Source organism: Pezoporus occidentalis, unplaced genomic scaffold (assembly GCF_034315485.1).
Source record: "Pezoporus occidentalis ecotype Australia unplaced genomic scaffold, CSIRO_AGI_Poc_V1 ctg7, whole genome shotgun sequence".
Taxonomy (NCBI): domain Eukaryota; kingdom Metazoa; phylum Chordata; class Aves; order Psittaciformes; family Psittacidae; genus Pezoporus; species Pezoporus occidentalis.
Window position 1 is genome coordinate 10,392,591 of NW_026916052.1, and position 11,093 is coordinate 10,403,683.

Sequence of the window (11,093 nt, forward strand, 5' to 3'; positions counted from 1 at the left end):
GAGATACTGCTGAAATGATTCATAATAGCCATAAAAAAGATGGGTAATGTATTAGACAAATTAAATTCTCATGGGAATATTTAGTAATCCTGTTTCCATCATACAGTTCTTACACTTTCTTTTAAAATGTGCATTTAAAACTTTAGTGATGTTAGTGTAAGCTTTTAGAATCTATCATTTCACTTCTTAATCTCTTTTACAGACAGAATATAGTACTCGATGATAGAATGTTCCTGTTTCTATAATTTTCTCCTTTACAAAATTACTCTAAATTTGAAGTTTAAGAAAAAAGTGTGTGTTCAAGCCACCTGGTATTTGACCCCCAACCATCCACCCCTTCATTTGAGAGGCATGTGTAATGGGAATTTCAAGTCTGACATTTAACAAGGACTTGCAAGTGAGGAAGGACTAATAGGTGTGGACATCACTATGTAAGAGGTTGGAGAGACAGGTTGCAGAAGAATAGGTCATTATAGGCTAATTATTAGGGATGCAAAAATATACCCCAAACTAATTTTGAGGGAAAGTGTTGACACATAATAAGTAAATATAAACTAGTGATGAACTTGCAATGCTAGTTACCTTCAGAGGAATGAGATCCTGCTTAGGAGGGGTGTTTTGTGGATAAAGATTCATAAGCTAATAATGTGATTGCCAAACATAAGTAGAGACCAGAGGTGACATTATATTCTTGAGAGAAAGCTGAAAGAAATGCTAGCAGTATCTATATTGGCCATACTTTATCATCATCCAAGCTGTTTCCAGAGATAAAATGTTTCCATTCAGGGAAATCCTTAATGCACAGTGACCTAACGTTGGCCTGCAGTTGAATTAGCAAATTGGAGCAATAATTGAGGTCTGGCTGAAAAGCAGTGTGTGTGAAAGTGTTTTAATATTTGTTGACCTGGTGCTTGGATAGCAGTTTGGATGAGGTAACAAGGAAAAAGTAGCTAAATATATGGGGAAAGGTACTGCATGGAATGGGGTGGGGAGAAAATAGTTTTCCTTTTTTGAGTTATCCAGTGGATAGGTGACTGTCCACAGTGGATAGTTTGGGAGAACTGGGGAACTACTTAGTCCTGCTGAAGAACCCCAAGTAAGTGTAGAGCGGTTGCGTGGTTGGGATTTGGGTTTGTTTTTTGATTGGGTTTTGGTTGTTTTTTTTTTTTTTTTGTTGGTTTGGTTTGGTTTTTGGTGTTCATGCTTGGGGCTGGGAGTGGGGCTTTTTTTTTTTTTCCTATTGTCCTTATTATTGCTTATTTGTTTCTGCTGTCTTTCTGCACCCCTTGGATCTGTCAAAAGAAATGCCAGAAATCCTTTGGCTTCTGTCTTAACAGGCACTTTAGCAACCTCTACCGGTCTTGTATTGCAACTTGTTGCATCTAACTTGCTGTCATTACAGCAAAGCATCTATAATCTGTGCCATAATGCTATAAGGAGACCCTGTTAATAAATATTTACAGCCAGGTTTCTAAAGTAAGCTTTTAGATCAGTAACTTTTATAGCATTTTTAGCTATGTGAGTAAAGCACAGATGAGATGTGATCAGATAAAACGATAGAAAAGCATGACCAATTTACTTTTTAGGTATATCCGAAGTGTAAAGGCAGATAGAAAGGTTTCATTCATTTGATTTTGGGGAAGTTGAAGGGCATGCTGTTCCCTATTGCAGTGTTCCATGTATTTCCAGAAGCTGTTCTCTTGTACTCACAAAGGCTGTTTCCAGAGGGGTAGTTGACCATAAATGGAACTTCAGTCATTCTGAGTGCATCGGAAGTTCAACTGGAATTGTTCAATACAGCAGTTACGCTAATATTTGCAAAGTAACTTTGATATTTCTTATGGTATGAAGTTGTGGTAGGAAAAGATTAGCAATGAACAAGAAGTGCAGATAACATTTTCGACTGTCCGCTTCTTCGTTTAGATTTTGTTAGGTATAATCATTTCATAAACTCAGTTTTGGCAAAATTTACTCTGAAGAGCACTTGCATTGTGTTTTGTGAAAAGTGAATGTGATGTTAAGGTTTGTACTGAAGAATTTTATGATCTGTTGGACACCTGCTCTGTCAGAAGAAAGGAGATTTAAAAATTCATTTATTTCTTTACTAGCTATTGGTCCAGCATTATAACAGTGTAGTATTTGGCATCTGAATCATATTTCACGTTAAGACTTTGAGGTTTTTTTAATAAACAAGCAGTTTATTTTGTGTCTTGTACTCCAGTTCTGAGCAGTCTCTGGGAGATGACACATTGTTTACTTTGATACCAATAGTTTTCACAGAATAAAGCTTCAACAGGAGTTCCATCATGTTACAAGTGCCAGGCCTTTTAAGTTATCTGGGGATCTTGCCAGTAGTCTTTAAAAGAAACCAGCTAATTAAATCTTTCAGTTACTTAGTATTTCTGACAGTAGGATCTTTCTTGTGCCTGTCTCTCTTCAACAGTATAAAGTCACAGTGAAGGGGTTTTTGAAATATCTAAAAGCAGTATGTAAAAGGATTAGTAAATGGACATTACTGCAATAATAACTTTATATTGTACTGCACTCTAGTATTTAAAAGTTCTCCTTTGTAAGTAAACTGCTTTTAATGGTTTTAGAAGAGCTCTTTCTCTGAGTCGCCATTGTTGAACTTGATTTGTGCTGATAATTAATTTCTTGAATATATTTTTTCAGTTTACTTCTGTAATGCTGTGTTGCTGTTGTCTTATGCCTGAATCTCTGAAGCCAAAATACTGCTGTCAGCAGTTCGCTGTACCTCCTGTTGGTACCCTTTTCTGCTGCTGCCTATTTACTGGTAGTCTTGGCTGTTTGCTCTTGCATTTGTGCCTTTTATTTTCCACTGGTGTGTATATATATCTTTCTAACAATATTCTGGATGTCCTGCTTCCAGATTCTGAGTTACGTGCCTGACAATAGCGCTGTGTTTCTGTTCCTTAGATGTGCATCTGCCAAAATACCTTCCAGTTCCTTCAAGCTTTCCTCTAGCAAGATAGATGCTGAGTCCTTTTTAAGCTCCTTTATAAAATCAAGAATTGGGAAAAAACCTTTTAATCTGTCTGTACTAGAGGCCTCATGAAGCCTCCTGGCCTGTTGCTTCAGACTTCCTTAAGGTTAATTTGAGTTTATTAATAATCTTTATTTTAAATGTCTTTGAGCTCTGCAGTAGGGTGGGTTTTTTTGTTAATATAGTGGATATACTGCCTAGAGGACCTCAAGTATATTTCTCTATGAATTTCATTGAAATGAAGCACTTGGGGTGATGATCTGGAATGTTCTCCTGGTTTAAAATGTTTTAAATAATGTTTTTTAATTATTCTGTGTTTTTCATTAAAGGAGTGGATGCATGAAATTTTTTCCATGCAGTTTTTGCTGTAAGAGCTGTGAAGATGCTGTTTTGCCAATCTGATATCTCAGACAAAAGGTGGAAATTTATGTAAAGAATAAATACAAACCATTTAGATCTGTACAGGGAATTTGAGATGGAGAGTATAGAGTTTACTGGTCTGATAGAGTGCATTGTGATATGGGTTACTTTAGTGTAGATTAGAGAAACTGGAAAAAAGAGGTCTTGGGACGGCTTGGGGAGTTGACTGTTTAGCTGTGTTTAATTGGCTGCTCAGTATGAGGGGTGGAAAAAATGGCATTTGATACTGAACTAAGGTAAAACAGTTTTCTTGTTAATAGGATCCTATATTTTTCTGAACTTGCTGTGATCTTGCCAACTTTGAATTTTAATTGCAATACAGTTATTGATAAACAGTTGAACTATTCAGTTGTTTGGGTTTTTTTCCTTTGCTTAAGTGTTTTTCTTAATAGTTGCTTAGAATAAACTTTAAAACCAGTCGTGTTCTGTCACTGCTCAGATTTGTCTAGCATTCTAAACCACTGAAGAAACAAGAAGGGTGTGTTTTTAGTGAGCTATGGATTCATCCATTTCTAAAATTGTGCTGCCGCTGCCACAGAGCATCTCACACTTTGTATCCGAGGGCATGTACTGTAAGCATTTGGAAGCGGGATCTCCAGCTGCTGTGAATCTGCACCAAGAGCAAATGGCTGCCAGAGGTGCTTTCGGGGGTTGAGGCGGTGTGCTAATGGGCTTGCTCACCTCTCTGGCCAAAGCATGGTGTGCTCTGCCTGGCTGCATCATCAGCTCTTCCTTCAGGTCTGCCATAGTGAACAGACCTTTGCTCCAAGAATTCAGGGACTTTGAAAGTAGTCTTTGTTCCCATACCTTGATGAATTGCTTGCTTTAAACCTGAGTAAATGTAAACAGGCTTTGGCATCTTTTTAGCAGCATATTGCTGAAGTGAGTAGCTCGAGAGAGGACGGACGCCTTCAACACCGGAGTGGGGGGGAGATCAGTGTCCAGGAGCCCCAACTCAGAGCGGCAAGAGCCACCGAGGGAGCCTCAAGTCCTCGACAGGACCTGCCCAGGAGCCGGCAGCTCAGCTGACACGAGCAGCTGATTCACACGGGGTGGAGCCTGAAGCAGCGGCACCAGCCCTGACTGGGTAAAAACCTGCCCCGACTGGGTAAAAACCTGCCCCAGGGAGCGCGAGCGACCAGGAGCGGGTCGAGGCAGTCTGAGCGGGCAGGCGAGCGGGATGGTGAGCACTCATCATATGATCAGGGCCCGGTCTGAGAGCTCTGCTCTGGCTGCCCCGGAGGTGGCCAACGTAGGCACCCAGACAGAGCCGATGAGAGGGGAGGCTGCAGTGCAGAGCTCAGGGTGTAGAGAGTGCCTGCACTGGTCTGGTGAGGGGAGGGTGCACAATGGGCAGGGCTGCACTCCGTGCGCCCTGGTGGAGGTCCTCCTGCAGCAGGGGCTGAGCTGCGGGATGCTGTCAATAGGCTGAAAGATGTCAGGGAAGCTGAGAGGAAGCAGGAATGCTTGCTGTATGCCCAAACTGTCCAGGGGCCTTGAGCTTCACCTCTACCTCATGAAGGAAAGAAGGAGGCCGTTAACCTGGGAAGCTGGGAATTAGTAACAAAAAAAAAAACAAAAAAAAAACAAAAAAAAAAGGAGGAAAAGGACAATTAAAAGCAAGGGGATTCCTCCTAAATTTGTTGTCCCCACGCAGAACTGCTTTGCTGTTCTGCAGAGGGCTAATGAGGAAGCACACTTGAGCCAGAAACAGCCGGCTGATGCAGTGGTAAAGATCTCTACTGGTACTGCCAGGAAAAAGCGGCAGGTCGTAGTAGTAGGGGACTCTACACTGAAAGGGACAGAAGCACTTGTCTGCCGGCCAGACCCTGTCTCAAGGGAGGTGTGTTGCCTACCGGGGGCACAGATCAGGGATGTGGCAGAAAGGCTGCCTGCTCTAGTAAGTCCCACGGACTATTACCCACTCCTGGTGATACATGTGGGTGCTAGGGACATAGATAGTAGTAGCCTGGGGAACATAAAGAAGGACTACAGAGCCCTGGGGGAGGTGGTTAGGGGCTGTGGAGCTCAGGTGGTCTTTTCATCAATTCTCCAGGGTACAGGGGAGGACCTAAAAAAAAGTTAGGAGGATTAGCCAGGTTAATAACTGGTTAAAAGGGTGGTGTCATAGTCAGGGGTTTGAGTGTCTTGAACATGGGACCCAAGCTTGTAGGCCAGGTCTACTGGGGTCTGGTGGAGCTGCTCTAAAGGGAAAGAGCAGTTTTGGTAGGAGGCTTGCAAGGCTGGTCAAGGAGGCTTTAAACTAGATGTGTTGGGGGAGGGGAGCATCATTCCATTCCAACACACCCAGTCAGTTGCCAGAACCTATAATAAATGCCTGGAGCAATGTAGAGATATCCCAGCTGCTCCAGCCAATGAGCTGGCTTCAGTTGGAGCTCAGCTCAGATGCCTCTATACAAATGCCCGTAGCATGGAGAACAAACAAGAGGAATTAAGAGATGTGGGCACATCTACAGGGGTATTATATAATAGGCATCACAGAAACATGGTGGGATGGCTCCTATGACTGGAGTGTCGGAATGGAAGGTTACAGGCTCTTTAGGAAGGACAGGCCTGGCAGGCAGGGAGGGGGAGTTGCCCTTTACGTTAGGGATAGGCTGGAGAATATGGAACTGTGTCTGGGGACAGGTGAGCAGCCCACAGAGAGTTTGTGGGTCAGGGTTAAAGGGAATATAGCTATGGGAGACATTACTGTGGGCATCTGTTACAGACCGCCTGATCAAGAACCTGCGGATGAAGCACTCTATAGACAGATGGGAACAGCCTCACGCTCGCAGGCCCTTGTTCTCATGGGTGACTTCAACCACCCTGACATCTGTTGGAAGGACGGTATAGCCCGGCACAAGCAATCCAGGAGATTCCTCGACTGTGTAGAAGACAGCTTCCTTCTGCAAGTAATAGAGGAGCCAACAAGGAGACGTGCCGTGCTTGACCTTGTGCTCACCAACAGGGAAGGGCTCGTTGGAAATGTGATGCTCCAGGGCAGCCTTGGATGCAGCGATCATGAGATGGTCGAATTCGAGATCCTCAGGACAGTGAGAACAGCGTGCAGCAAGCTCACTGCCCTGGACTTCAAAAGAGCAGACTTTGGCCTCTTCAGGAACCTGCTTCAGAAGGTTCCATGGGATACAGCCCTAGAGGGCAGAGGGGCCCAAGACTGTTGGTTGATATTCAGGGATCACCTGCTGCAAGCTCATGAGTGTTGCATCCCAACTAGAAGGAAGTGCAGCAGGAGGGCCAGGAGACCTCCTTGGATGGATAAGGAGCTCCTGAGGAAAATTCAAATGAAAAAAGAGGCTTATAATAAGTGGAAGCAAGGACAGGTGGCATGGGAAGAGTACAGGGATATTGTCCGAGAAGCTAGGGACCAGATAAGGAATGCTAAGGCTCAGTTAGAATTAAACTTAGCTAGAGGTATTAAAGACAACAGGAAGGGATTCTACAGGTGCATAGCAAATAAAAAACAGACTAGGGAGAATGTAGGCCCCCTCAAGAATCTCTCGGGAGAACTGGCTACACAGGATTTGGAGAAGGCTGAGGTTCTGAATGACTTCTTTGCCTTGGTCTTCACTGCCAAAGGCTCTGACCACACCACCCAAGTCTTGGAAGGCAGATGCGGGGACTGTGAGAATGAAGACCTTGTGCCCACTGTAGGAGAGGAGCTGGTTCGAGACCATCTTAAAAATCTGAACGTGCACAAGTACATGAGTCCTGATGAGATCCATCCGCGGGTCCTGAAGGAGCTGGTGAATGAAGTTGCGAAGCCGCTGACCATCATATTTGAGAAATCGTGGCAGTCAGATGAAGTTCCCGATGACTGGAAAAAGGGAAATATAACCCCCATTTTCAAGAAGGGGAAAATGGATGACCTGGGGAATTACAGACCAGTCAGTCTCACCTCTGTGCCTGGCAAAATCTTGGAGCAGATTCTCCTGGAAGGCATGCTAAGGCACATGAAAAACAACAAGGTGCTTGGTGACAGCCAGCATGGCTTCACTAAGGGGAAATCCTGCCTGACCAGTTTGGTGGCCTTCTATGATGGGGCTACAGAACTGATGGACAGGGGTAGAGCAGTTGATGTCATCTACCTGGACTTGTGTAAAGCGTTCGACACTGTCCCACATGACATCCTTGTCTCTAAATTGGAGAGACATCAATTTGATGGATGGACCACTCGGTGGATAAAGAACTGGCTGGATGGCCGCACACAAAGAGTTGTGGTCAATGGCTCAATGTCTGGCTGGAGACCAGTAACAAGTGGTGTCCCTCAGGGATCGGTGTTGGGACCGATCTTGTTTAACATCTTCGTCACTGACATGGACAGTGGGATTGAGTGCGCCCTCAGCAAGTTTGCCGATGACACCAAGCTGTGTGGTTCGGTTGATACACTGGAGGGAAGGAATGCCATCGAGAGGGACCTTGACACGCTTGTGAGGTGGGCTGATGCCAACCTCATGAGGTTTAACCATGCCAAGTGCAAGGTCCTGCACCTGGGTCGGAGCAATCCCAGGCACAGCTACAGGTTGGGCAGAGAAGAGATTCAGAGCAGCCCTGCAGAGAAGGACTTGGGGGTGTTGGTTGATGAGAAAATGAACATGAGCCGGCTGCAGTGTGCGCTCGCAGCCCAGAAAGCCAACCGTATCCTGGGCTGCATTAAAAGGAGCATGACCAGCAGGTCGAAGGAGGTGATCCTGACCCTCTCCTCTGCTCTTGTGAGACCTCACCTGGAGTATTGTGTGCAGTTCTGGTGTCCTGAACATAAAAAGGACATGGAACTGTTGGAGCAAGTCCAGAGAAGGCCCACGAGGATGATCAGGGGACTGGAGCACCTCCCATATGAAGATAGGCTGAGGAAGTTGAGGCTGTTGAGCCTGGAGAAGAGAAGGCTGCGTGGAGACCTCATAGCAGCCTTCCAGTATCTGAAGTGGGCCTATAGGGATGCTGGAGAGGGACTCATCATTAAAGACTGTAGTGACAGGACAAGGAGTAACGGGTTAAAACTTAAACAGGGCAAGTTGAGGTTGTATATAAGAAGGAAATTCTTTCCTGTTAGGGTGGTGAGGCACTGGAATGGGTTGCCCAGGGAGGTTGTGAATGCTCCATCCCTGGCAGTGTTCAAGACCAGGTTGGACGAGGCCTTGGGTGATATGATTTCATGTAAGGTGTCACTGCCCACAGCAGGGAGGTTGGAACTAGATGATCTTAAGGTCCTTTCCAACCCTAACGATTCTATGATATGTACATACTGATTATTGCGCTACCCAATCTATGTGAAGTGGGAGGGAAAAGGAACTCTAGTACTTGGAATTTGTGTTTAGACTATTTCATTACTTCATTTTAACTTTTGTAATTCTTATCCCTTATTTGAACTATAATAATGTTAATGTTTAATGTAGCTATTCTCTATGACAGAGTAAAAGCCTGACTCTTTTTCTGGTAGAAAATAAATTACAGCTTTCTATTTCAGATGTGGTATTTAATTGTGTTTTTCACTGGCCAGGGTAATTTTTCTCAATTGTGTGAGCCAAGATTTCCTGCTTTAGTTGCCTTTTGAACATGGTTGTTTTTCGGATGTGTATATATAGCTTGAGTTGTTAAAACCAAAGTATTTTGATCCTCTGCTTGTCCAGTGTTGCAACTTCTGAGACCTCTCAGGTGTGTCCAAACTTCAGTCTAAAGTATGACCACAGCTTGTTTAGGCATATCCATGCTACCTTTACATTACTGGTCTTGGGTACTGATAGCAGCAGCTGCAAGGCACCCCATGTAGTTGTTGGCTTCAGTGTATCTTTACATCTTCCTGGTAGCGCTTTTGGTATATGCAGAGTAAATTTGTGCAAGATTAGTGCAGGTGTGTATTTAACTAATAGTAGTGTGACTGTTAGTGTTAAATATGTGCTCACCTCTTTTAATTTATTTGCGTGGGACACTCAAAATCCTGTCTTGACTGCGATTTTCACAGATCTTTGTACTGGTCACCTCTTTGCAGGTTGTTTGGGGTGAGTTTGTTGGTTGGTTTTATTTTCTAATCATGCAGAATTTCCAGCTCCTGAAAAGTTGGGCTGCTCTGGCTCCATTAATAAAGTGCACAAAGAGAAGGGAAGCTGAACTCACATACTCGGATAAACAGAATGTGTATTCTGGGAAGGAATGCCATGACCTGAGTTTCCAGTTATAGCAGTCCTGGCTGCAACTTGTTGTATGTTAAGGTGTGTTTACATTGTGGTGCTGTTTTTGATAGTGGAATATTGTGTTACTTATGCTAAAAACTGCAGGTAGGATTGTGAGCTATGTTTTATAAAAACATCTCTGAATATTCTAATAAAAATTTGTGTTCTTGCATGTATTTTACGTATTGTGATTATATCAGAAAATATAGGATTTATATGACTAAAATAATGATCAGATGGTTACTAGAATATTCTTAGGACATTGCTTTCACTATATAATTAGCTAACAACTTGGATTTTTCATTTGTGTGGCTCATATAGGTGGAATTTCCAGAGTAACATGTATTTTGGATTAGTTTAGGGTGTTTTTTTATTTTCTTCAAAGCTATTCTAAAATTGCTGGCAGAAAGTTGCACTGGTTAGTGTGTTGCTTCTTGGATCATGTTCAGCTACTATTGGAAGTGCTCTGGTTCAGAACAATTGCAGTTGACTGGTAGCTGTATCAGTTCAGACCAGAGAAGACATAGCAGCTGAAGAAGTCTTTGAAACGAGTGGTTCAGGACTAATATATAATATAGTAGTTCAGCAGTCCTGAAATAGTATTATACCTGTCTTGGCATCCCTGCTTTGTGCTTTCCCAACAATTCTTTGCATTTCTTTCTCCGTCTTTGGAGTCTCAAGCTGTAGCATTGCACTACACTACATTTGAATCACAAGTGGTGGTAATGCACTAGAATATTGTGATTAATGTCCCCCAATTAACTAGTCCCATGTAGTGCATAGAAGTACAGAAACAGAAGCATGCAGGCTCAGCTCACTTAGAGTGTGCCAGTGGGATTGTTGACTAAGAACTCCAGCTGGCAGGATCCAGGGAGCAGCATGTACAGGTGATTTGTGGTACTGGAGGCAGGTCTCTGCTGCAGGTTGCCCTGAGTCAGCACATGGGGTAATACTGCATGCTGAATACAAGGCAAATAAAAAAGAAAAGCAAGTAGAGAAGGAGAAGAGAAAATGAATGAATTGATGGAGATGTAAGATTTTAAGAGGTAAATGACTGTTGAAGCTGACTACTTTTAGGTGTTTTTTTTAATAAAAACATGGTTACATGTATTTGTAATATTAGTTTATGTGGCCAACATACCTTTCCATTGCTTAACACAAAGGTGCAGACTGCATTTTGCTTAACACAAATTCCAGACTGAATTGATAGAAAGTCATCTTGGTAAGAGCCTATGGATATCATATAACCAGGGCAGATAAATTGTGTAAGTGTGGTGATTGTGATACAATCTTATTCATAACTCTTAATAATTTCCTTTAAAGAATAAACAGAATTAGTTGAGGAAACCTGAGTTGTTATAAGGCTATTTCCTTGTGATCATAATCTCCAATTATTTCTTAAGTATTCTGAGTAAACAACAAGTAGACTAGTGGTAGTAAATTCTGAAACTCACAAACACTGAACTTCTAGCTTTAAT